The following is a 26067-nucleotide window of genomic DNA, read 5'->3' on the forward strand; positions in this document are numbered from 1 at the left end:
CACCGTTAAAGTCATTTGTTCCGTATGGCTGATGTCAGGTGTGCAGTCCAGAATAACAGAGTAATATCTTGCTAACTTCAGATCTGCCACAATCTTCTGTTTGATGTTTGTTGCCAGTAACTGTATGATCTCATTTTGAATTGTTTTTCCAAGGTACTGGTGTGTGTACATTTCTTGGGTGGTGACTCTTCTTAGATGTTCCTGGAGTACAGCATCAAACTCAGCCATCAGCTCCACAATTTTAAGGAAGTTTCCATTGTTTGGCACATACAGCTGATCTGAAGTGCCACGGAGCGCTAGGTTTTGGGTAGCAAGCATTCTGACAATGGCAATGAGCCTTTTCGGAACATTTTGCCAGTAAAGAGACTCTGATGCAATCTTCTCTTGATGCTGATCATCTATGGGGGCCTTTAACCTTAGTCGCATCTTAAGCTCTTTCCACCTAATGAATGCTCTCTGGTGATTTGCTGCCTTCTCATGGCATGCCAGATTTCTAGCCAGATTTTTCCAGTCCTTTGTTCCTGTAGAACCCAGTGTGGCTGGAACATTAGACTGGAAGAGTTTGTAACAAAAACAGTATGCAGCATTCTGGGTTTTTGAGTACATAAACCGTGGCCTGTCCACTTTGTCACCATTGGGGATTTCATGCCAGTAATGTGTTGGATGGACACTTCTATTTTCTTTGTCTTTGGGGAACATGAAGTTTTTCACTTGCTGTGGTCCATGTGGTACAAGAAAGTCCCTCAGGCTACTGCTCAAATGGGTCCACAGTCCTGGATCATCTAGACTTAAGGAACTAAACTCAGCAGCAGCTGTTTCTTGCGCCTCCACCACACTCTTCTCTGATCTACACTTTTCTTCAGGAATGTGCATGGTTACATCCATTTGAGATGGAGACATGGATGCTGCAGTAGCTGCCAGGTCACCTGCACTGTGACTAACTGGAAGATCAGGCATCTCCTCACCATGCACATCCTCACTGGGGCCGGAAGGCTCACTGTGAACATTTGTGTCTATGTATCTCAGGAGAGCTCCTTCCTGCTTAGATAGAAAAGCTTCCTTTGCTTTCTTTCTTTTCCTGAATGCTGCCCCAGAGGAGCATTTTCTTCTTTCACTCATGACTGCTGTTCTGTGCCAGGTATAGTGGCTCTCAACACTCAGTTGAAGGGGGCAAATAAGCAGGCTGGTAGCAGGGTCTGAGTGAGGGAAGATATAGTGTCTTAAGGACCTAACTGGCTCCTTCTACTTCAGTTGACTGCTTGTTCTTCTCAAGTGGGTTTAGGGAAGCAACAGGAAACAGGAACCTCCCTGAGAAGCTGGTGTTAATCAGTCCAGGCTCCTGCAGGTGCTAGAGAGGTACATAAGAGGCTCCTCCTCCTCTCTCTCCCTGCAGCTCCTGCTGCTTTGTTATTCCCTCTCACCTTTTCTCCTGCCTGCCTGTCATGTCTCATGTGCCCTTCTTCCTCCAGCACAGCACTCCACCATGTCTGTGCATCTAGAGCAGAGAGAATACATATGCACCAGCGCCAGACACAATTTTCTACACTCTGGGTCCTAGTGGCGCCCCCCCCCCCCACAGTCTGGCACCTGAGGCGGCTGCCTCAGTTCGCCTCATGTAAGGCCAGACCTGCTCCTGGTTAACAGTTTACTGAATGTTGCTATGCTTTGTTTCTGTTGTACCATCTCACCTTCTTATGGGGTCCTGTTGCTGCTGCTGAACTGATTTTTTCATCTCCATGTGTTGAAGAGGTTGTGACCATCCTTTTAGGATGTACACCCCTCCCCCCCACACACCTCAATTATATCCACAACTTTATCACATCCAGCCTCTCTGTTCCCAGAGAGTAGCTATCAGTGGTTCAGAGTCAAGCTGCAAGGGCATATCAAGTGGGGTCCCGCAGGGATCAGTTCTGGGTCCGGTTCTGTTCAATATCTTCATCAATGATTTAGATAATGGAATAGAGAATACACCTATAAAGTTTGTGGACTATACCAAGATGGGATGGGTTGCAAGTACTTTGGAGGATAGGATAAAAATTCAAAATAATCTGGACAAACTAGAGAAATGATCTGAAGTAAATAGGATGAAGTTCTATAAGTGGAATACTTTGCATTTGTCCTTAGGAAGGAACAATCAGCTGCACACATACAAAATGGGAAGCGACTGCCTAGGAAGGAGTACTGTGCAAAGAGATCTGGGGGTCATAGTGGATCACAACCTAAATATGAGTCAACAGTGTAACACTGTTGCAACAAAAGCAAATATCATTCTGGGATGTATTAGCAGGAGTTTTCTAAGCAAGACATGAGAAGCAATTCTTCCACTGCACTCCATGCTAGTTAGGCCTCAACTGAAGTATTGTGTCCAGTTCTGAGCACATTTCAGGAAAGATGTGGAATAACTGGACATAGTCCAGAGAAGAGTAACAAAAATGATTAAAGGTTTAGAACAGGGGTGGGCAAACTTTTTGGCCTGAGGGCCACATCGGGGTGCAAAACTGTATGGAGGGCGGGGTAGGGAAGGCTGTGCCTCCCCAAACAACCTGGCCCCTGCCCCCTATCCGCCCCCTCCCACTTCCCGCCCCCTGACTCCCCCCTCAGAACCCCTGACCCATCCAACCACCCCTGTTCCTTGTCCCCTGACTGCCCCCCCCGGGACCTCACCCCCTATCCAATCTGACTATTGAAGAATGATAATGGGAAATGAATTGATAGCTCAGTGCACTGCCCCATGTCCTAATATAGGGGTGATGAGTTCATTCCTTCATTTGGCAGGGGAATTTTAAAAACAGCCATATGACTCAAAGACATCTCGGCTTACTGCTCAATTACTGTTAGCATGGAAGCGGGAAATAAACAAATACTTGTAGCACTTAAAGTTTGCAAAGTGTTACATCACTTATCTGGCTAATCCTCACAATACTCCTGTAAATTAAGCACGGAGAAAGCTGTGGTGGAAAGGTTAAGCAATTTGCATAGAGCGTTTAGAATTTGGTAATCCCTGGCCCATTAGACCAGACAAAACCTACCTCCCACAAAAAAAAAGCACCTGGAAATCAGGAGGGAACCCCAAGTGCACTCCAGTATGTGGGATGAGGAGTCCTTAACTGCCTATACAAGGTCACTTTAAAAAATGAAAGAAAGAGAATTACATACCCCATGGGCTGGCTGGGTTCTCTCCTTCTCGGAACCACATACAGTAGTGTGACTATATAATAGCCAAGTTTATTGTTGTTGTTATAGACCTGCAGAAATTCCTGCAGGCTGCGTAGCTCCAGTGGTGGGGAAAGACAGATTCATGATAGAAAAGAACAAAATATGAAAAATGGGGCACTAGTTTTCTCATGCTCCCCTTCTCTCTTCGAAGATGCTCTGCAACTGTCTGGCACACAGGATTTTGGGATCTCTGCAGCAAATAAAGTTTATTCCAACATAGGTGGAACCAAACTCTCCAGCAAGCACAGCTCCAAATGGATTTTGAAAGGGTTTGTTCACCTACCCCCAAACGGCACTGTGAAGATTTTTATAAATATTTCTTAAGTGCTTTAAATATGTACAGTCAAACTGAACTTTCAATTACAATAAATCTGGAGTGACTCAACTGCTTTCTGTGGAGTTACTTCAGGTTAACCCTGAGTATCCGAGCAGTACTGGACTCAAAAAATGCTATACAATTGCTAAGTATTTATTCTTAAAAGGATACTGATATTGTTTGCCAAATAGGGTCTCTATGCCATTTGCCAGCCACAATTGCAGAAGAATGGTAGGGCATTTTACATTCCATGGGTAGTATGCTTTTAGCTAGGGAATTTAACTATATGAATCTCTCTTCTATATGTGGGAGTCTTGTGTCTAAATTGAGATATGCAGCATGCTGAAAATTTAGCTCTGGAAATGCAGAACATTGTTAAAGCAAGGAGGTTAATATAGAGACTTCGCTGCATACAACATGCACAGTTAAAAGAAAGAAACTTTTCAAAGATGAGAATATTTGGTTCTTTGGTCTATGCTATAAATAAATATGATGTATATGAAATCTAGCATATGTAACAGATGATGTTAATGATAATAACTGTGTTCCATGTGGCATAAGAAAAATTCTTAAAAAGACTCCGCCAAGATTGGTATGCCCACAATTTGACCTCTTCTTTTAATTCTTATACTGTCTTGTAACATGTCTGTAATTCTATATTTTTTTTTCCAAACAAATATTTCAGTGCTTCTATTCTAATGAAAAAAAATGACAACAGCCTAGCACTGGAAGAAATATGGTTGAATCGTTGGGCAAGGATCACTCTGCCTGTGAGACAGAGGCAATAATATTACCTGTTAATAACAATTACATTAACTGATAGATTATTATAAGGCTTAATTCATTAGTGTCTGTGAAGTGCTTTGAGATCCTTTGATAAGTGATTTATAAGTAGAAAATATTATTAATGAGAAGTTGTAACTACAGTGCTGCGAAGGGAGGGAAATATTTTAAACATAAATGGGAAATTAGTAAGGAAAGTAACTTCAGTTTTGAGTTTCCAGATAGTTAATTATGATGGATGGTGAGGAAAAACACAGAAAAACGGTAAAGATATTCTGTGTATCCTTTTAAGTTTTACAGATTTCAGAATTACCAAAATATATAGGACCTTCTATTGCTGTATTCTCAATATTCCATTCACAAGCTTTCCAAATGCTCTTGTTACTGCTGCTATTCGAAATAATACGCTCCCAAATCGTGAAGGGCATGTGGGAGGTGGGAATGGGGAGGGGGAAGACAGAGGGTATCCCCTGGGAATCAGTCCGTTACAAAAGGCTCTGTGCAATTCTGCTTGCTCCATTATGCTCACCCAAAATAGCCCCGGTGCCCTCCACTTACTATACTAACGCATTTGAAAAACGGGTTATTGTGCGTATCGTATATCACACATAAAAAATGGGCAATATGTCTGGCATCATCTTTGTAATGACCAATGGAAAACCGACAGAAATTGTTTAGTCTTCATAGTAACACAGAAGTAAGAGATAAAAAAGTCCCATTAGATAAGGTATGCAATTTTCCTATGCAATAGAGGACTGTTCCCTAAAGCATACTATCCAAAGTAACCGTAGATGCCCCAAGTGATGGGGCTTCCAACGCACTTACCTTGTTTTTATGAAATCTATGTATGTACGTTGTATAAAACATCAGATGACTGATACCGATTCACAGAGAAATGTTTAAATTATGAGATAACAAGCACAGCTAAAATCAGGTGAAAAATACTTGATGTCCTCCAATATTTAGGCATAATGTGACATATTAGATCAGCTGAATGTCAACCCCAGTTGGGCTTAGACACTAGATGACACAGGATTGGGACAACATTTGCTCTTACTAAATGTAGGCAAAAGTTTTCTTTCACTCTAAAGTCCGTGTGGCTGACGCTCAGGAGGGTAATAAAGTCAGAATGCCATTCTTACTTATTCATGGTTGGGCAGAGTGCTATTCTGATTCACCCTGAAGAGCTGGGAGCACCTTGTGGTGCTCCTCCAGTGAGGAGTTATGTCAGGAGTGGGCAAACTTTTTGGGCTGAGGGCCATATCGGGGTGCGAAACTGTATAGAGAGCCAGGTAGGGAAGGCTGTGTCTCCCCAAACAGCCTGGCCCCCACCCCCTATCTGCCCCCTCCCACTTCCTGCCCCCTGACTGCCCCCCTCAGAACCCCTGATCCATCCAACCCCCCTGCTCCTTGTCCCCTGACCACCACCCACCAGGACCTCACGCCCCAAACCGCACCCCCAGGACCTCACCCCCTATCCAACACCCCTGTTCCCTGTCCCCAGACTGCTATGACCCACACCCCCGCCCCCTGACAGGTCCCCTGGTACTCCCACACCTATCCAACACCCCGTTCCCCATCCCTTAACTGCTCCCACCCCTATTCACACCCCCGACCCCTGACAGGCCCCCTGGGACTCCCACACCTATCCAACTGCTCCCTATCCCCTGTCCACCCCCCCACTCAGAACCTCCACCCCATCCAACTGCTCCCTGCTCCCTGTCCCATGACTGCCCCCCCAGGATCCCCTGCCCCTTATCCAGACCCCCCCCCAGTAGCAGAGTACTACCATTTTTCAGCCAATATTTATCTGTAGATTTCCGCACGGTTACTGATTTCTTTCACTGAATAATTATATAGCACAGGGATCAGAAACAGCTGATGCATGCCCAGCCAACATACCAGCTCCTCTCTGAACCTACTATCATGTTCTCAAGAATCTCAGCTTACATTAAAAAACAAAAAAGTAAGTCTCTAGCTGTTATGATTTTGAAGAAACATTTGGTTCATGTTGATTAATTCAAACTAGAACAGCTGCAGAGAAGGACTACTAGGATGATCAGAGGAATGGAAAACTGACCTAATGAGAGGAGACTCAAAGAGCTTGGCTTGTTTAGCCTAACCAAACAAAGGCTGCAGGGAGATATGGTTGCTCTCCATAAACACATCAGTGAGATAAATACCAGGGAGTAAAAGGAGATATTTAAGTTAAGCACCAATGTTGACAGAAGAACAAGTGGATATAAACTGGCCATCAGCAAATTTAGGCTTGAAATTAGACAAAGGTTTCTAACTATCAGAAGAATGAAGTTCTGGAACAGCCTTCCAAGGGGAGCCATGGGGACAAAAAACCTAACTGGTTTCAAGACTGAGCTTGATAAGTTTATGGAGGGGATAGTATGATGAAACTGCCTACAATCACATGTTGCCAATCTGCGACTGATAGCAGCAAATATCCCCAACAGTGATGGGATGCTAGATGGGGAGGTCTCTGAGTTACTACAGAGAATTCTTTCCCAGGTATTTGGCTGTTGGGTCTTGCCAAAATGCTGAGGGTCCAACTGACTGTCATATTTGAGGTCAGGGAAGAATTATCCTCCAGGTCAGATTGGCAAAGACTCTGGGAGGGGTTGTCTTCCTTTGCAGCATGGAGCACGGGTCACTTACAGGTTTAAATTAGTGTAAATAGTGGATTCTCTGTAACTGGAAGTCTTTCAGTCATGATCTGAGGACTTCAGTAACTAAGCCAGAGGTTTTGGGTCTATTATAGGAGTGGGTGGGCAAGGTTCTGAGTCCTGCAATATGATCAGACTAGATCAGTGGTGGGCAACCTGCGGCCCTTCACGGTAATCCGCTGGCAGGCTGCGAGACAGTTTGTTTACATTGACCATCCCCGGGCACGGCTGCCCACAGCTCCCAGTGGCTGCGGTTCGCCATTCCCGCCAATTGGAGCTGCAGGAAGCTGTGGCCAGCACCCCGTCCCACAGCTCCCATTGGCGGGCTCCTGGAGCTGTACTGCCAAAGAGCATAGGGGGATGGCAGTTGTAGCAACAACCTTTCAAAGAGTTCAGCTTGGACTTCCCAGCATGTGGGAGGATCAGGGCCATAGCTCTGTCTTACCTGTTTCCTCTGAAGTGGCTAGTGCTGTAGCAGGCAGTGGCTGGGAGCAGAACTTAGACCCTAAATTCAGGAACAGGTATTGTGCTAGGTCCACACACAGGTACACAAAAGAAAGGTCCTCTGTGCCACTGCCCGTTCCCCTTTGTGTCCTCATGTAAGGCCCTGCACAATCGAATACTACGGACACTTAGACTTCCTTTTGCTCCCACTGAAGCCAAGGGGAGATGCCTCACTGATTTCAGCAGGAGCAGGATAGGATTAACTTCACAGTACCACATAAGACAGTACATGAATTTAGTAATACAGGGATTATTTGTTTCACAATTTATCACTGTGATGATACTGTAAGTATAGGCCTATAGCTTGATAGATGAAAGCAAAATTAAAATACTTTCAATATAATGATAAAAATGTACATTAGTTCTTTGCTCTGTTGGCATGAATAATTTAGCTACACATTTTTTACTTCATTACTGAGCAATCTGCTCATATACACAGGGCAGGGAACTTGGGTTAGCCATATTTTTTTAATTTGTTACCAAGACTACATCAGATCATTAGAGCATGCACAGAAGACACGGCATTAAATCAACTGCCAAAGAACAAGATGTGGAATTTCCACATGAACAAGTACTTTCATTTGAAATACATATATCTACTTTAAGTCACAACATAGGAAAACATAGAAAAGTGCTCATTCCTTTTCTAGGTAAATCATAATTACACGCTTTAGAGAGAACAACTCTCACAAAGATAAATGGCAAAGTTAACGGTATCTTGGAACCACATTACAAATATATACATATGAAAAATTACTTGCTGCAAAGCTTGCTCAAACTACAGCATCTAGCATTGGAGTAAGTAGTATTTCTAGGTTTCTTTTTTCTTTTTTAAATTATGTCAGCTGTGGTAATGTCAAACAAAGAATGCACCAAAAAAAACAGCATTCAAGGGCTGCTGATCAAATTCAGAAACAGGCCTCTTTACATGCATAGTACTGCAGCAATATACTAACATTTCTCACAATACAGTGCAACAAAGACACAAAGCTATGAAATGGAGAGGCAAGCTAATGTGCAAATCCTTGTTCCATCCACACCGCTAGCGCACTGCAGCTTATGAGTCACCCAGAGATTCTGTAGACAACATAGACAATAGCCATTCAGCTAAATACTCTATTAAATATGCCAAAGCCTCTGGTTTCTATCACAATGAATGTTAATAGCATCATGATACCCATAAAACATCTCACACAAACAACTGCAGTGACTGAGCAACCCTGTATCGTGCTAGTACTTACAGCATCAGATGATCAGACAGGACAAACCACTGTATTTAGCTATTTCTTCATAAACTGCTTTCACATACTGGCCTGTTCAATATGCCATTTCTTCCATTAGTTGCTGGTGTTTGACAGCATCTGGACTCAAAACAATCTTGTCCCTCTTCCCCCTTTTGTAAAATCAGCAGATTTCAGCATAATGCGTGACCACTGCTGCAGCCTCAATGTAGCCAAACAAGTTTAATGCAGCAGAGGCTTTAGCTCTCCCCTGCCAGCTCTCTCTCTCTCTCTCTTTTTTTTTTTTTTAAAGAGATATGGTCCTGACTAGTCTCAGATTTCAACAGCACAGAAAAATGGCAGTTTGGGGGGTTTTTTAGATTATCTGTTGCATAAAGTAAAATACAAAGTGAGGATGCCACATCAAAATTTAATTTTAAAATACAACTGTCAAGACAGAAGTGCTATTTAAAAATATCTCCATTTGCATTAACTGATCAGATAGTAAAGTTTTTTTTTAAATCAAAATGACTTCACCTTTTATGCTGTTTGTTCACTTTTTGCATTTCTCTCAAACTGTGAAATGAAACTAATCAGTTTCTCTTTCTGTCTGTCCTATGCTTGCACAATTCTATTGTGTTTGACAATGCTTACACTTACACTAAAAAGCACAGGTTTTTCAGTGGGATTTTTTCAAATCATGAAAACTTCTCTCTTCATGGTAGTTTTTGTGAACCTCTTTGCTATTCCACTCTTAGCTTTCTCACTTAAGAAGTGTTTGTGCTTTCATACTCTTCATATTATTATTTAGAGGAATTTTTTATGTTGATTAAATCATGGCTATCGGAAACCTAAGTATTAAACGTGTTTATCAGTTGTGTCCTGAGTTTGGTTCTTCTTTTCCAAGTTGGCAAGGGTACCTGTCAGGATCACAGGAGACTGGCCTAAAGTTTGGGACTTAGAATTCCTACCGGAATCTAGAGAACTGTGGCCCCTCTCTTTTGTTTTATGTGGCTAAAGTTTGTACTGTAGGAGAATTGAATAGCTTTTTTTTTTTTTTTTTTACAGACTAACACCTGTGACAGTAAAAAAAACATACTGATAATGTCATTGCAGCTGACGGTAGATGTCAATGTCAGAGTGCTCCTGATCTTCACTATGACCCTACCGCTGTTATTAAAAAATTCTGTTGCCTGTCTCTTGCCCAAGGTGGGAGGCTGACTTCTTTTGCTTCTGCTCTGAAAGTTAGTGTAACTCTGAGAGAACTATGCTATATTCTGATCCAGTCTCCTCACTGAGGATAAGGGCCCAGATAGAATGCAGATGAATGCATGACTGAATAGAAGGTATTGACGGGAAGGCTTTGGCCTCCTTGACCATGAGATGCTGTTTCGGGAAGGAGGACTGCTGGGGAGAGATGGGGTTCACCTGACCAAGAGGAACAGCATCTTTGTACACCAACTCACCAACTTAATGAGGAAGGCTTTCAACTTGGTTCAAAGGAGGCAGGTCACAAAAACCTACAGGGATGTATAAAGAAAGCCAATTATAACAGAGAGCTCGGTGTTGTGGTGGAAAGGGAGGGACACAAAATTAAAATAGGGTCACAGGAGCAACAAGAGGGAAAACACTGGGGAGATCGGCTCAACGTTTTAGGTGTCCTTGCATTTGTGTAAAGAGTATGGGGAATAAACAGGAAGAACTGGAAGTTTTACTACATCAACTATATTATGCCTTAACTGGCATCACTGAGACTTGGTTGAATAAATCTCATGACTGGAGTATAGGTTTGCAGGGGGATAGCTTGCACAGGAAGGACAGGCAGGGCGGAAAAAGAAACCAAACCAATTTTCTGTTACAGGACACAAACATAGGGCTTATAAAGAGACTCTCTTTGCAACCTCAACCTTAATCATAATTTAAAACCAACTTGTTACACAAGTGAACTGTATGATAGTTAAGATTTAGTGTATACTTTGAGATAAATACATATTCAACCAATTAGTTACTAACATTTTGAATGGCAAACAGAATTGTTGACAGTCCAAATTAATTTCTTATATTAAGAATATATATATTCTCATATATATTCTTATATATGGAAAATTACAATAGGTTCAAAGGAGCAACAAAAGGGAAAACACTGTGGCAATCTGCTCAATATCTTAGATGTCTATACAAATGCAAGGAGTATGGGGAATAAACAGAAAAAACTATCATTCTTAATACACAAACAAAATTATGACTTAACTGGCATCACTGAGACTTGGTGGGATAATCCCATAACTGGAACATTGGTTTACAGGAAGATAACTTGTTCAGGAAGGATAGCCGGGAAAAAAGGGACGAGGTGTTGGTGTTGCACAGTATATCAAGAATACTTAGCCCTGGTCTACACTAGGACTTTAGGTCGAATTTAGTAGCGTTAAATTGATGTAAACCTGCACCCGTCCACACAATGAAGCCCTTTATTTTGACTTAAAGGGCTCTTAAAATCGATTTCCTTACTCCACCCCTGACAAGTGGATTAGCGCTTAAATCGGCCTTGCTGGCTTGAATTTGGGGTACTGTGGACACAATTCGACAGTATTGGCCTCCGGGAGCTATCCCAGAGTGCTCCATTGTGACTGCTCTGGACAGCACTCTCAACTCAGATGCAGTGGCCAGGTAGACAGGAAAAGAACCGCGAACTTTTGTATCTCATTTCCTGTTTGGCCAGCGTGGCAAGCTGCAGGTGACCATGCAGAGCTCATCAGCAGAGGTGACCATGATGGAGTCCCAGAATCGCAAAAGAGCTCCAGCATGGACCGAACAGGAGGTACGGGATCTGATCGCTGTTTGGGGAGAGGAATCCATGCTATCAGAACTCCGTTCCAGTTTTCGAAATGCCAAAACCTTTGTCAAAATCTCCCAGGGCATGAAGGACAGAGGCCATAACAGGGACACGAAGCAGTGCCGCGTGAAACTTAAGGAGCTGAGGCAAGCCTACCAGAAAACCAGAGAGGTGAACGGCCGCTCTGGGTCAGAGCCCCAAACATGCCGCTTCTATGATGAGCTGTATGCCATTTTAGGTGGTTCAGCCACCACTATCCCAGCAGTGTTGTTTGACTCCTTCAATGGAGATGGAGGCAACACGGAAGCAGGTTTTGGGGATGAAGATGATGATGATGATGAGGTTGTAGATAGCTCACAGAAAGCAAGCGGAGAAACCGGTTTTCCTGACAGCCAGGAACTGTTTCTCACCCTGGACCTGGAGCCAGTACCCCCTGAACCCACCCAAGGCTGCTTCCTGGACCCGGCAGGCGGAGAAGGGACCTCCGGTGAGTGTACCTTTTAAAATACTATACATGGTTTAAAAGCAAGCATGTGAAAGGATTACTTTGCCCTGGCATTCGCGGCTCTCCTGGATGTACTCCCAAAGCCTTTGCAAAAGGTTTCTGGGGAGGGCAGCCTTATTGCGTCCTTCATGGTAGGACACTTTACCACTCCAGGCCAGTAACACGTACTCGGGAATCATTGTACAACAAAGCATTGCAGTGTATGTTTGCTGGCGTTCAAACAACATCCGTTCTTTATCTCTCTGTGTTATCCTCAGGAGAGTGAGATATAATTCATGGTCACCTGGTTGAAATAGAGTGCTTTTCTTCAGGGGACACTCAGAGGAGCCCGTTCCTGCTGGGCTGTTTGCCTGTGGCTAAACAGAAATGTTCCCTGCTGTTAGCCATGGGGAGGGGGGAGGGTTGAGGGGGTAGCCACGCGGTGGGGGGAGGCAAAATGCGACCTTGTGACGAAAGCACATGTGCTATGTATGTAATGTTAACAGCAAGGTTTACCCTGAAAGAGTGTAGCCACTGTTTTATAAAATGTGTCTTTTTAAATATCGCTGTCCCTTTTTTTTTCTCCACCAGCTGCATGTGTTTCAATGATCACAGGATCTTCTCCTTCCCAGAGGCTAGTGAAGATTAGAAAGAAAAAAAAACACACTCGAGATGAAATGTTCTCCAAGCTCATGCTGTTCTCCCGCACTGACAGAGCGCAGACGAATGCGTGGAGCCAAATAATGTCAGAGTGCAGGAAAGCACAAAATGACCGGGAGGAGAGGTGGCGGGCTGAAGAGAGTAAGTGGCGAGCTGAAGAGAGGGCTGAAGTTCAAATGTGGTGGCAGCGTGATGAGAGGACGCAGGATTCAATGCTGAGGCTGCTGGAAGACCAAACCAGTATGCTCCAGTGTATGGTTGAGCTGCAGCAAAGGCAGCTGGAACACAGACTGCCACTACAGCCCCTGTGTAACCAACCGCCCTCCTCCCCAAGTTCCATAGCCTCCACACCCAGACTCCCAAGAATGCCGTGGGGGGGCCACCGGCCAACCAGCCACTCCACCACAGAGGATTGCCCAAAAAAAAGAAGGCTGGCATTCAATAAATTTTAAAGTTGTAAACTTTTAAAGTGCTGTGTGGCATTTTCCTTCCCTCCTCCAGCACCCCTCCTGGGCTAACTTGGTAGTCATTCCCCTATTTGTGTGATGAATGAATAAAGAATGCATGAATGTGAAGCAACAATGACTTTATTGCCTCTGCAAGCGGTGATCAAAGGGAGGAGGGGAGGGTGGTTAGCTTACAGGGAAGTAGAGTGAACCAAGGGGCAGGGGGTTTCATCAAGGAGAAACAAACAGAACTTTCACACCGTTCTGTTTCACACCAGACACCGTAGCCAGGCCAGTCATGAAACTGGTTTTCAAAGCTTCTCTGATGCGTACCGCGCCCTCCTGTGCTCTTCTAACCGCCCTGGTGTCTGGCTGCGCGTAACCAGCAGCCAGGTGATTTGCCTCAACCTCCCACCCCGCCATAAACGTCTCCCTCTTACTCTCACAGATATTGTGGAGCACACAGCAAGCAGTAATAACAGTGGGAATATTGGTTTCGCTGAGGTCTAAGCGAGTCAGTAAACTGCGCCAGCGTGCCTTTAAATGTCCAAATGCACATTCTAACACCATTCTGCACTTGCTCAGCCTGTAGTTGAACAGCTCCTGACTACTGTCCAGGCTGCCTGTGTACGGCTTCATGAGCCATGGCATTAAGGGGTAGGCTGGGTCCCCAAGGATACATATAGGCATTTCAACATCCCCAACAGTTATTTTCTGGTCTGGGAATAAAGTCCCTTCCTGCAGCTTTTGAAACAGACCAGAGTTCCTGAAGATGCGAGCGTCATGTAAATTTCCCGGCCATCCCACGTTGATGTTGGTGAAACGTCCCTTGTGATCCACCAGAGCTTGCAGCACTATTGAAAAGTACCCCTTTTGCGGTTTATGTACTCGGCGGCTTGGTGCTCCAGTGCCAAGATAGGGATATGGGTTCTGTCTATGACCTCACCACAGTTAGGGAATCCCATTGCAGCAAAGCCATCCACTATGACCTGCACATTTCCCAGGGTCACTACCCTTGATATCACCAGATCTTTGATTGCGTGGGCTACTTGCATCACAGCAGCCCCCACAGTAGATTTGCCCACTCCAAATTGATTCCCACTGACCGGTAGCTGTCTGGCGTTGCAAGCTTCCACCGGGCTATTGCCACTCGCTTCTCAACTGTGAGGGCTGCTCTCATCTTGGTATTCATGCACTTCAGGGCAGGGGAAAGCAAGTCACAAAGTTCCATGAAAGTGCCCTTACACATGCGAAAGTTTCGCAGCACTGGGAATCTTCCCAGACCTGCAACACTATGCGGTCCCACCAGTCTGTGCTTGTGTCCCGAGCCCAGAATCGGCGTTCCACAGCATGAACCTGCCCCATTAGCACCATGATGCATGCATTGGCAGGGCCCATGCTTTCAGAGAAATCTGTGTCCATGTCCTGATCACTCATGTGACCGCGCTGACGTCGCCTCCTCACCCGGTATCGCTTTGCCAGGTTCTGGTGCTGCATATACTGCTGGATAATGCGTGTGGTGTTTAATGTGCTCCTAATTGCCAAAGTGAGCTGAGCGGCCTCCATGCTTGCCTTGGTATGGCGTCCGCACAGAAAAAAGGCGCGGAACGATTGTCTGCCGTTGCTCTGACGGAGGGAGGGGCGACTGACGACACGGCTTACAGTGTTGGCTTCAGGGAGCTAAAATCAACAAAGGGGGTGTCTTTACATCAAGGAGTATTTCAGGCAGGACTTCACGGAGGGTTCCAATAAGAAATGGTGCACCTAAGTTATTGTTCTTATTGGAACAAGGAGGTTAGCCTGGCCTCTGATTGATACATGGCTAGATTTACCTCGCCACACCTTCTCTGTGAGTGACTGCAGTGTGACCTAGAGGAATGAGTCCCCTAGACGGGGGAGGGGGGGAAGCAAATGAATACAAAACAAATCTGGTCTATTTCTTGTTTTGATCCACTCCATCTATCTTTTACATCTTTGGCTGGCAGCAGACGGTGCAGAAGGACTGCATGCCATCCACATCTCATGGCTGCTCGGCAGAAGATGGTACAGTACGACTGCTAGCCATCCTCATCTCTTGCCTGCCCGGCAGAAGATGGTACAGTACGACTGCTAGCAATCCGTATCGCCTGCCTGCTCACCATAAGACGGTTCAATAGGACTGACTGCAGGACTAAAGAGAATGACCTGGTCAGGTCACTCCAAATTTAGTCCCTGCGCCCATGTCTGCCCAGGCGCTCCCAGCCGACGTGGCCAGATGACGGCTACCAGTCGTATTGCACCGTCTGCTGCCAGAAGGCAATGGGTTGCTGCTACTGTGTAGCAATGCCGTACCGCGTCTGCCAGCACCCAGGAGACATACGGTGACGGTACCTGAGCGGGCTCCATGCTTGCCGTGGTATGGCGTCTGCACAGGTAACTCAGGAAAAAAGGCGTGAAACGATTGTCTGCCCTTGCTTTCACGGAGGGAGGGAGGGAATGGGGGCTTGACGATATGTATCCAGAACCACCCGCGACAATGTTTTAGCCCCATCAGGCATTGGGATCTCAACCCAGAATTCCAATGGGCAGCGGAGACTGCGGGAACTGTGGGATAGCTACCCACAGTGCAACGCTCCGGAAGTCGACTCTAGCCTCGGTACTGTGGAAGCGCTCCACCGAGTTAATGCACTTAATGCACTTAGAGCATTTTCTGTGGGGACACACACACTCGAATATATAAAACCGATTTCTAAAAAACCGACTTCTATAAATTTGACCTTATTCCATAGTGTAGACATACCCATACACTTGTTCTGAGGTCCAGAAGGAGGTGAGAGGCAGATCAGTTGAAAGTCTCTGGGTGAAGACAGAAGGGGGAAAATGGGGGACCACATCATGGTAGGAGTCTACTAGGGACCACAAAATCAGGAGGAGGAGTCGGAGTCCTTTCTAGCACGACAGAAATATCCAGAACACACCAGCTGGTAGTAATGGGGAATTTTAACTACCTAGATATCTGTTGGAAAAGTAATACGGCAAAACACAAAATGCACAATAGGCCCTTGGAAGGTGTTGGAGACAACTTTTTGTTTCAGAAGATGGAGGAAGTAACCCGTGGGACTTGATTCTGACTAACAGGAATGAATTGGTTGCAGATCTGAAGATTGAAGGTATTTTGGAAGAAAGTGATCATGAAATGATAGATTTCATGATTTAAAGAAAAGAAGAAGTGAGAGCTGCAGAATAAGGACAAAGGACTTCAAAAAAGCATACATTAACAACTCAGATAATTGGTATGTACGGGCCCACACGAAGAAAATCAGAGGGAAAAGGGAGTCCAGGAGAGCTGGCAGTTTCTCAGAAAGACCACATAAAAGGCACAACAGCAAACTATTCCAATGTGAAGGAAAGAACAGTAAGAGGCCAATACAGGTTCATCAGGAGCTCTTTAATGACATGAAAAATCAAAAAGGAATCCTATAAGAAGTGGTAACATGCACAAATACTATAAGACATGGGAGGAAATTGTCCCATTCAGCTTGGCACTGGTAAGGTCTCAGCTGGAGTACTGTGCCGGGTTCTGTTCCCCACACCTTAAGAAAGATGTGAACAAATTGGAGAGAGTCCAAAGGAGAGCAACAAAAATGATTAAAGTTTCAGAAAAATCATACCCATGAAGACAGAATTTTAAAAATGGACAAGGTTAATCTTGAGAAAACAAGACTGGAGGGGGACCTGATAAGTCTTCAGATATGTTAAGGGCTGTTATAAAAAGGACAGAGATCAACTGCTTTCCATGTCCTCTGAAGTAGTAGTAATTGTAGTAGTAATTGACTTAATCTGGAACAAGGGATATTTCTGTTAGATATTAGGAAAAACTTTTAAACTATAAGGATAGTTAAGCACTGGAATAGACTTCCATGGGAGGTTGTGGAATCCTGATCATTGGGGGTTTTTAAAAACAGGTGTCATGGCTGGTCTAAGTATATATGGTCTTGGATCAGTGTAGGGGGGATGAACTAGATGACATCTCAAGGTCCCCTTCCTGCCCTACATTTATATGATAAGCAGTAATAAAGAGGTCTCATGACCCCATATCTCCTACAACCCAGTTTCAGTTACCTTCTGCCACCACCATGCTTCTCACTTGGAAATTTTACCTTGAGGCACCGTGCTTCTGTTCCCTTGTTACAGGATAGGTATTGTACTTGTTTGAAGGCTGCTGCAGAAACCCGTATTCACCACTGCTCCAGACTTATTTAATAAACTTTTAATTTATAATTTACAATTAAAACCTAGGAATTAACTCTGGAACTGATCATCTGGAAGTGTCCACTTTTCTTATCAAGCCCTGGAAACTCTTATGTCTAGGCTTTGCAGAATTCTTTTTTGCAATTTCAATAGTTAATATCTATTTTTAATTAAGATTTTTTAATTTTATGTTTAACAACTTTGATTTTTACATTTTCAGAAAATTAAGGGGGTATAGGGTTGGGGGTAGGATTAGGGCAGCGCTCACAGGAGAGTTTCAGGGGGGTCCTTGCTCAACTGAGGGGCCCAAGACATCCAGATGCAAGGCATGGGGGAGCAGAACAGAGATCCCTGGCCAGCACTGCAAGGAGGAGGAGGAGCCCTTAGCCAGAGGGGAGGCTACCCCGCTGCTGAGCAGCCCCTGCTCAGGGATGGCTTCCACACTCCTGGCTGATGAGTGCATGAGCTGGTAAAGGGCTCCCTACATGGCCAAAAGCTGAATGAAATTGGATCCCTCCCGGTGTAAGGTTCGGGGAAGGCAGCAGTCCTGGCAGGGCAGAGAAGAGACCCTAGGCTAGGACTGCAAGGAGGAGGACAAGCCCCCGGCCCCAAAGGAGGCCACCCCACTGCTGAATGGCTCCTGCCTGGGGAGATTGGGTCCTTGACAGCAGAGGTGCAGAGGGCTTTTTGTGCTGCTGCAGGGTCAGACACCTGATCCCTGCAGGTGGAAGGTGTGGGGGCTGCACTGTCACCAACTGTTACCGATGGATAATATTTTCCATCAATTTCAGTGTGTCACCTGAAATCAACATTTATTGACATCTATCAATTTAAATCCAATCCTGACAAGCCTACTCATTTCACACCCCAGTTTTCTGATGTTCTCCCAATACAGTCTCACTGCTACCCTCTGGGCAGCCCCAACCTCCCTTATCCTTGATAGACCAGTCTCTGGAGTCTGGAGAGACCTTTCTTGGCAACTTCAGCCCGCCTGGACAAAAACGCCTCCAGCTGGAAAGTCTCCTCACTCCCTCCTCCACAGTTCTCCTACAACTGCAAATGTTTGAACAGACATTCTGTGCTGGCTCCTAGAATCCCAGTAGAGCTGAACAGACTCCTTAGGTTTCAAAGCACTACCTCACTTCTACCCACATATTTTACCTCCCACATTCCTCAGACCTAAAATAAAATAAAGGCAACAATACCCTAATGTTCTACACAAGAGGGCATCAGCTATTCAAGGCAATATATTACAGTACAGATGGGGCCCTATAAGTTATGGTTAGAAGAAGTATACACATCAGTATTATCAGTTATATGAAACTTTTTTCCAACAGTTCATTCCACAGGTTTGGAATTCCACAGGTCTCTTCAAGTAATTCATTTGCTCAGATTTAAAGGGCCAGCACAGGAAAGGAAGAGGACAAATGAGAAGAACAAATATACGTAAAAGAACCCAGGACAAGAGAAATTCACCTAATAGGGGCTGGGACAAAGGCTCCCAAAGCTGATCTTTTTTTAATTATAAAAATTATTTCCAATTGTTTGTAAATGATAAAAGCTAGGGTATTGCTCTCATTATTTTTAAAAGGAAAAAAAGTGTAAAAATTAACATTTCTAGGCTATGGTCCAGGCTGATTAAAATACCATCTATCCAGGCTATTAGTGCCATAACAATACCAACCAGTCCAGCCTATTAGTACTAGGGTAATTAAAATACCAGTCCAGCCTACAAGAGCCAGGGTGATTAGAGTACCAGCCATCCCAAGCTATTATTGCCAGTACTGTTAACATCATTCACAAGTCTAACCTGTAACACCACTGAATAAAAGATTGTTTCACGTTCTTTTGAATTCTGATCAATTTGAGAACTGTATTCTAACTGGAATATGTTGCTTTCTCATTCATTAGTTTTTTCAGATATTGAGAAAGAAGTTATAGTATTTCAAATGTTTGGGAAATCACAGGAAAGCAATATTGCAATACAGTCACTAGCAGTCTAACTTATAAAATGGGTAGAAGACATCATGACAATGGATTTTCTAATGAGAAATCCAAGCAGGGAAATTAAGACTATGGAGTGTAGTTCCCTGAGCACAATTTATTCATCCCTTTAGCTAAGAAACAAAGGCTGGCTCTGTCATTCCATGGCACAGAGCCGGGCTGGAGCTATGTAGCCAGCCTGGCTCCATAGATACAGAGCATTAGATTTATTAACCACCTGGACACACTGCAAATCCCACCTCCTCCTGCAGGCAGTTCAGGAGCAGGGGATTTGAAGGAAAGGATTAGACAGTGGGTATTGAAATTCAGGGGGGTTACTTTTCATATTGTTCATGCTGGCAGTCTTTTAAGTTCACTCATTGTGTAATGAGATTTTAATTTTTTTGTATGACATTGCTGTAAAACACCCAGAGTTTAGGATTGGTGCTTAAACAAACAGAGTTAAATACAGTGACTACAGAAATAGTCGTGTCCTGCAGGGAGTTATCACCTCTTCAGGGATGTCCACAGAGTTGCTCAACGGCCAACTTTTCAACTGCTCTCCAACAAAGCAGAGTCTGTGGCTCCACCCATAGGCTCCTGGAGATTATATTGGTAAAGAGGAGATACTATGTAGGAGCATATGTGCCTTTCTGACTCTTCAAAAGGATGCTCTGTGGATAAATAATGGAGACCTTAAAAGGGCCACACCCCTCTTCCATATATTCCCAGATCTGAAAACACAGTTGTCAGCCAGGAGAGGTATCAGGTGCAGTCAGGGTTTGCCTACACTGGAAAATTACACTGTGTGAGAACAAAATCCTGAGGCATCATAGTAACTAACACCACGTTAAACATGACAGCACTCAGAGTAGGTGGGGATGGCCTAGGGCTACCCATGACCCACTGACAACGTTAAACATAACAATCTATGCTGAGTTCAAAGTCATGTTTAACTCCGTGTTAGTTGTCATGATCCCATAAAGACAACTGGGTGTGGAAGAAAAGCTAAAAACGCCACTTGTGACAACCTCCACATACACACCGCCAACAGATACAATTTGGTGTCTGGGTGGTTAACATTTCAAGGATCTGGCTTCTGCCCCTCTCTCCACCTTACAGTTGTTCTGTGAGTACCAAGCACTGCCACTGTGCTGGGAAGAGACAAAGGCAGGGGGCACACACTGGATCAAGAAGGGGAGTGATTGCTCTATTACACTAGCTCGCTGTTTCCACTAGGTAGCTCTGCACCACTCATCTACAGAGTGCTCAGCATTCTTTCCACATCAAGCTTGACCTGTTGACAGCTGGTCAGACCTTTGTGGAGCCGGTTTACTTAGGAGTAAGTGGCTTATGTACCCATTACTCCTGCATAAACATGACAGAATGTATCCATAAAACACTTCATTGTGGTGGTGGGAGTTTCTCTGGCTTCCATGTGCAAGAGTATCTGGGCCACTTCACATCTCCAAAGCCCATATGGCAGTAGTAAAAGGAATTAGTCGTGCACTGTAGTTGTAGCATAGGGAGGTGACCTTCAGCCTCTCTCTCAAAAAAAATCCCTATGGCTTGGAAGATAGCATTTGCATGAGATAGCTCCTTCAGAAAAGGATGCTCCTAGAGGAAGCAGCCACCCAGAGCCTCCCAGACTGCTGGGGAGGAGACATAATGAACCACCCGACCTGGTAAGTGGGTTTCAGACTACCAAGAACCTTCCCAGAAGACATCATGAGTAAGGGGATGTCCTAGTGCTTATTGCTAGCAAGGGGATGCTGGGGTCCCAGAAGAGGAGTTTTGAAATTGGGAGGGAGTTGCTGAGTGTGGGTTGTGGGGAGACAGCACATTATTCCATTTCATGTCTGAATATCATCCGAATCTAAATATTCAATTTAGTCCTCCCTAACAAATGCTTTTCTATTTTTCCATCTCGTAAACTACTTATACGACCATTATGTTGGCGGAGGGGGTTTCCTTATGTTACCTCATTAGTTCTTTAAGCAGAGGCATCAACTTCCTGAGTTCCTGGGGGGGTGCTCAACCTCCGCTCTGCCCCAGGCCCCACCCTCCTCTGGCCCCAGCCCCTGGGTAGCCTGCACCCCAAACTCCTCATCCCCGGCCTCACCCCAGAGCCCGCATCCCTAGCTGGAGCCCTCACCCCCTGTACCCAAAACCCAACCCTCTGCCCCAGCCCGGAGCCTCCTCCTACACCCCAATGGAAACAGGTTTCAGAGTAACAGCTGTGTTAGTCTGTATTCGCAAAAAGAAAAGGAGTACTTGTGGCACCTTAGAAACTAACCAATTTATTTGAGCATAAGCTTTCGTGAGCTACAGCTCACTTCATCGGATGCATATTGTAGAAAGTGTAGAAGATCTTTTTATACACACAAAGCATGAAGAAATACCTCCCCCCCACCCCACTCTCCTGCTGGTAATAGCTTATCTAAAGTGATCACTCTCCTTACAATGTGTATGATAATCAAGGTGGGCCATTTCCAGCACAAATCCAGGGTTTAACAAGAACGTCGGGGGGGGGGTAGGAAAAAACAAGGGGAAATAGGTTACCTTGCATAATGACTTAGCCACTCCCAGTCTATTCAAGCCTAAGTTAATTGTATCCAATTTGCAAATGAATTCCAATTCAACAGTTTCTCGCTGGAGTCTGGATTTGAAGTTTTTTTGTTGTAATATCGCAACTTTCATGTCTGTAATCGCGTGACCAGAGAGATTGAAGTGTTCTCCGACTGGTTTATGAATGTTATAATTCTTGACATCTGATTTGTGCCCATTTATTCTTTTACGTAGAGACTGTCCAGTTTGACCAATGTACATGGCAGAGGGGCATTGCTGGTACATGATGGCATATATCACATTGGTGGATGTGCAGGTGAACGAGCCTCTGATAGTGTGGCTGATGTTATTAGGCCCTGTGATGGTGTCCCCTGAATAGATATGTGGGCACAGTTGGCAACGGGCTTTGTTGCAAGGATAAGTTCCTGGGTTAGTGGTTCTGTTGTGTGGTTTGTGGTTGCTGGAGAGTATTTGCTTCAGGTTGGGGGGCTGTCTGTAGGCAAGGACTGGCCTGTCTCCCAAGATTTGTGAGAGTGTTGGGTCATCCTTCAGGATAGGTTGTAGATCCTTAATAATGCGTTGGAGGGGTTTTAGTTGGGAGCTGAAGGTGACGGCTAGTGGCGTTCTGTTATTTCCTTTGTTAGGCTTGTCCTGTAGTAGGTGACTTCTGGGAACTCTTCTGGCTCTATCAATCTGTTTCTTCACTTCCGCAGGTGGGTATTGTAGCTGTAAGAATGCTTGATAGAGATCTTGTAGGTGTTTGTCTCTGTCTGAGGGGTTGGAGCAAATGCAGTTGTATCGCAGAGCTTGGCTGTAGACGATGGATCGTGTGGTCTAGTCAGGATGAAAGCTGAAGGTATGTAGGTAGGAATAGCGGTCAGTAGGTTTCCGGTATAGGGTGGTGTTTATGTGACCATCGTTTATTAGCACTGTAGTGTCCAGGAAGTGGATCTCTTGTGTGGACTGGACCAGGCTGAGGTTGATGGTGGGATGGAAATTGTTGAAATCATGGTGGAATTCCTCAAGGGCTTCTTTTCCATGGGTCCAGATGATGAAGATGTCATCAATATAGTGCAAGTAGAGTAGGGGCGTTAGGGGACGAGAGCTGAGGAAGCGTTGTTCTAAATCAGCCATAAAAATGTTGGCATACTGTGGGGCCATGCGGGTACCCATAGCAGTGCCACTGATTTGAAGGTATACATTGTCCCCAAATGTAAAATAGTTACGGGTAAGGAAAAAGTCACAAAGTTCAGCCACCAGGTTAGCCGTGACATTATCGGGGATAGTGTTCTTGACAGCTTGTAGTCCATCTTTGTGTGGAATGTTGGTGTAGAGGGCTTCTACATCCATAGTGGCCAGGATGGTGTTATCAGGAAGATCACCGATGGATTGTAGTTTCCTCAGGAAGTCAGTGGTGTCTCGAAGGTAGCTGGGAGTGCTGGTAGCGTAGGGCCTGAGGAGGGAGTCTACATAGCCAGACAATCCTGCTGTCAGGGTGCCAATGCCTGAGATGATGGGGCGCCCAGGATTTCCAGGTTTATGGATCTTGGGTAGTAGATAGAATATCCCAGGTCGGAGTTCCAGGGGTGTGTCTGTGCGGATTTGATGTGGGTGCTTTTACAGGGAGTTTCTTGAGCAAATGCTGTAGTTTCTTTTGGTAACTCTCAGTGGGATCAGAGGGTAATGGCTTGTAGAAAGTGGTGCTGGAGAGCTGCCAAGCAGCCTCTTGTTCATATTCCGACCTATTCATGATGACAACAGCACCTCCTTTGTCAGCCTTTTTGATTATGATGTCAGAGTTGTTTCTGAGGCTGTGGATGGCATTGTGTTCCGCACGGCTGAGGTTATGGGGCAAGTGATGCTGCTTTTCCACAATTTCAGCCCATGCACGTCGGCAGAAGCACTCTATGTAGAAGTCCAGTCTGCTGTCTCGACCTTCAGGAGGAGTCCATCTAGAATCCTTCTTTTTGTAGTGTTGGTAGGGAGGTCTCTGTGGATTAGTATGTTGTTCAGAGGTATGTTGGAAATATTCCTTGAGTCGGAGACGTCAAAAATAGGATTCTAGGTCACCACAGAACTGTATCATATTTGTGGGGGTGGAGGGGCAGAAGGAAAGGCCCCGAGATAGGACAGCTGCTTCTGATGGTCTAAGAGTATAGTTGGATAAGTTAACAATATTGCTGGGTGGGTTGAGGGAACCATTGCTGTGGCCCCTTGTGGCATGTAGTAGTTTAGAAAGTTTAGTGTCCTTTTTCTTTTGTAGAGAACCAAAGTGTGTCTTGTAAATGGCTTGTCTAGTTTTAGTAAAGTCCAGCCATGAGGAATTTTGTGTGGAAGGTTGGTTTTTTATGAGAGTATCCATTTTTGAGAGCTCATTCTTTATCTTTCCCTGTTTGCTGTAGAGGATGTTGATCAGGTGGTTCCGCAGTTTCTTTGAGAGCATGTGGCACAAGCTGTCAGCATAGTCTGTGTGGTATGTAGATTGTAACGGATTTTTTACCTTCAGTCCTTTTGGTACGATGTCCATCTGTTTGCATTTGGAAAGGAAGATGATGTCTGTCTGTATTTGTGTGTATAAAAAGATCTTCTACACTTTCCACAGTATGCATCCGATGAAGTGAGCTGTAGCTCACGAAAGCTTATGCTCAAATAAATTGGTTAGTTTCTAAGGTGCCACAAGTACTCCTTTTCTTCATGGAAACAGTCTTTTTAGAAATTTTAGAGTCCAAAGAATGCAATATAAACTAGGCAATTATCTTTTTCCCTTTAAAACAAGAAGATATATAGGATAAAAGGCACACTTCTCGGGAGAAAGAGGAAGTGTCTGAGTTTATTATGACATGGTGCTTGAACATTGTCTCTTTCCTTTACCTCTATTTTAACTTTCAAATCACACTTGGGGCAAAAGTGAGCTCTGTTCTATCCAGAGGGGTAACATGAGATTTGGAAAGTTCCATTTATCGGAAAGCAGGGGACGTGTGAAGGGCAGGCCTGAGGTACCCAGAGCTGGACACTGAAAATCCCCAATGTTTCTTCCAGATAGAGCTAGTCAAAAATGATAAATATGTTTGTAATATTTTCTGAATTCATGTTTTCAACATTTTTCACAAAAGAAAATTCAAAATGTAAAAGAAAAAATATGTTTTAAAACCTAAGATGAACAATTTTTGGTTTTTCTATTTTTGTTTTTTTCTCTCCCCACTCCCTGGTCTTCCTCTTTCTCCACTCTTCCAATTTTTTCCTTTTCTGCTTCTGAAAAAGTGAAAAAAAGAAAAAAGAGGGAGAGAGAAAGAGAAAGAGAAACAGACAGAAGAAAAAGAAGAAGAAGGGGGAAAAAATACCAAAAGAAAAAACCCCAATATGTTTTGGTTTTCCAGATTTTGTCTTTTTCATTGAAAAAAAAAATGAGAAAAATTAATCCCCCTAAGTTTTCAACTTTGAAATAAAGCCCATTTTTATAAAAAAGTTTGCATTATTTTTTTTTTGGACCAGCTCTACTTCCAAGAAGCAATAATGCTCATTAGTGGCATTTGGGAGGCAGAATGATTTTGTAGTTAAGTTCCACAGGCTGTTCTTGACCTAGTGGTAAAAACCGCAGAAGATGCCAAAACCTTACCCATACTAGGACTCAAACCAGTGCTAACACAGTGCTCAACCTGCAGCACCAGTGAGAATATTTTTCTACATTTCCCTAGTGTAGGACTGTCACAAAGTGTGCTCCCCCACACCCTGCATCTAAAGTTGTCAACTTTCTGATTGCAGAAAACCAAACACCCCTGTCCTGTCCCACCCCTTCCTGAGGCCCCACCCCTTCTCCAAGGCCCCACCCACACTCTCTCCATCCCCCTTCCCTCTGTCGCTTGCTCGCTCTCCCCCACCCTCGCTCATTTTCACCAGGCTGGGCAGGGGGCTGGAGTTTGGGGGGGGTTCAGGCTCCAGGATGAGAGGTTCAGGGTGCGGGGGGGGTTACTGGCTGGGGCAAGGATTTGGAGTGCGGGGGGGGTGAGGGCTCTGGATGGGGGTGCGGGCTCTGGTGTGGGGCTGGGGGGTTCAGAGTGAGGTAGGGGATGTGGGATCTGGGAGGGAGTTTGGGTGCGGGCTCTGGGAGGGAGTTTGGCTGCAAGAGAGGTTCCAACCTGGGGCAGGGGG

The sequence above is a fragment of the Eretmochelys imbricata genome, chromosome 1, assembly GCF_965152235.1.
Source record: "Eretmochelys imbricata isolate rEreImb1 chromosome 1, rEreImb1.hap1, whole genome shotgun sequence".
Taxonomy (NCBI): Eukaryota; Metazoa; Chordata; order Testudines; family Cheloniidae; genus Eretmochelys; species Eretmochelys imbricata.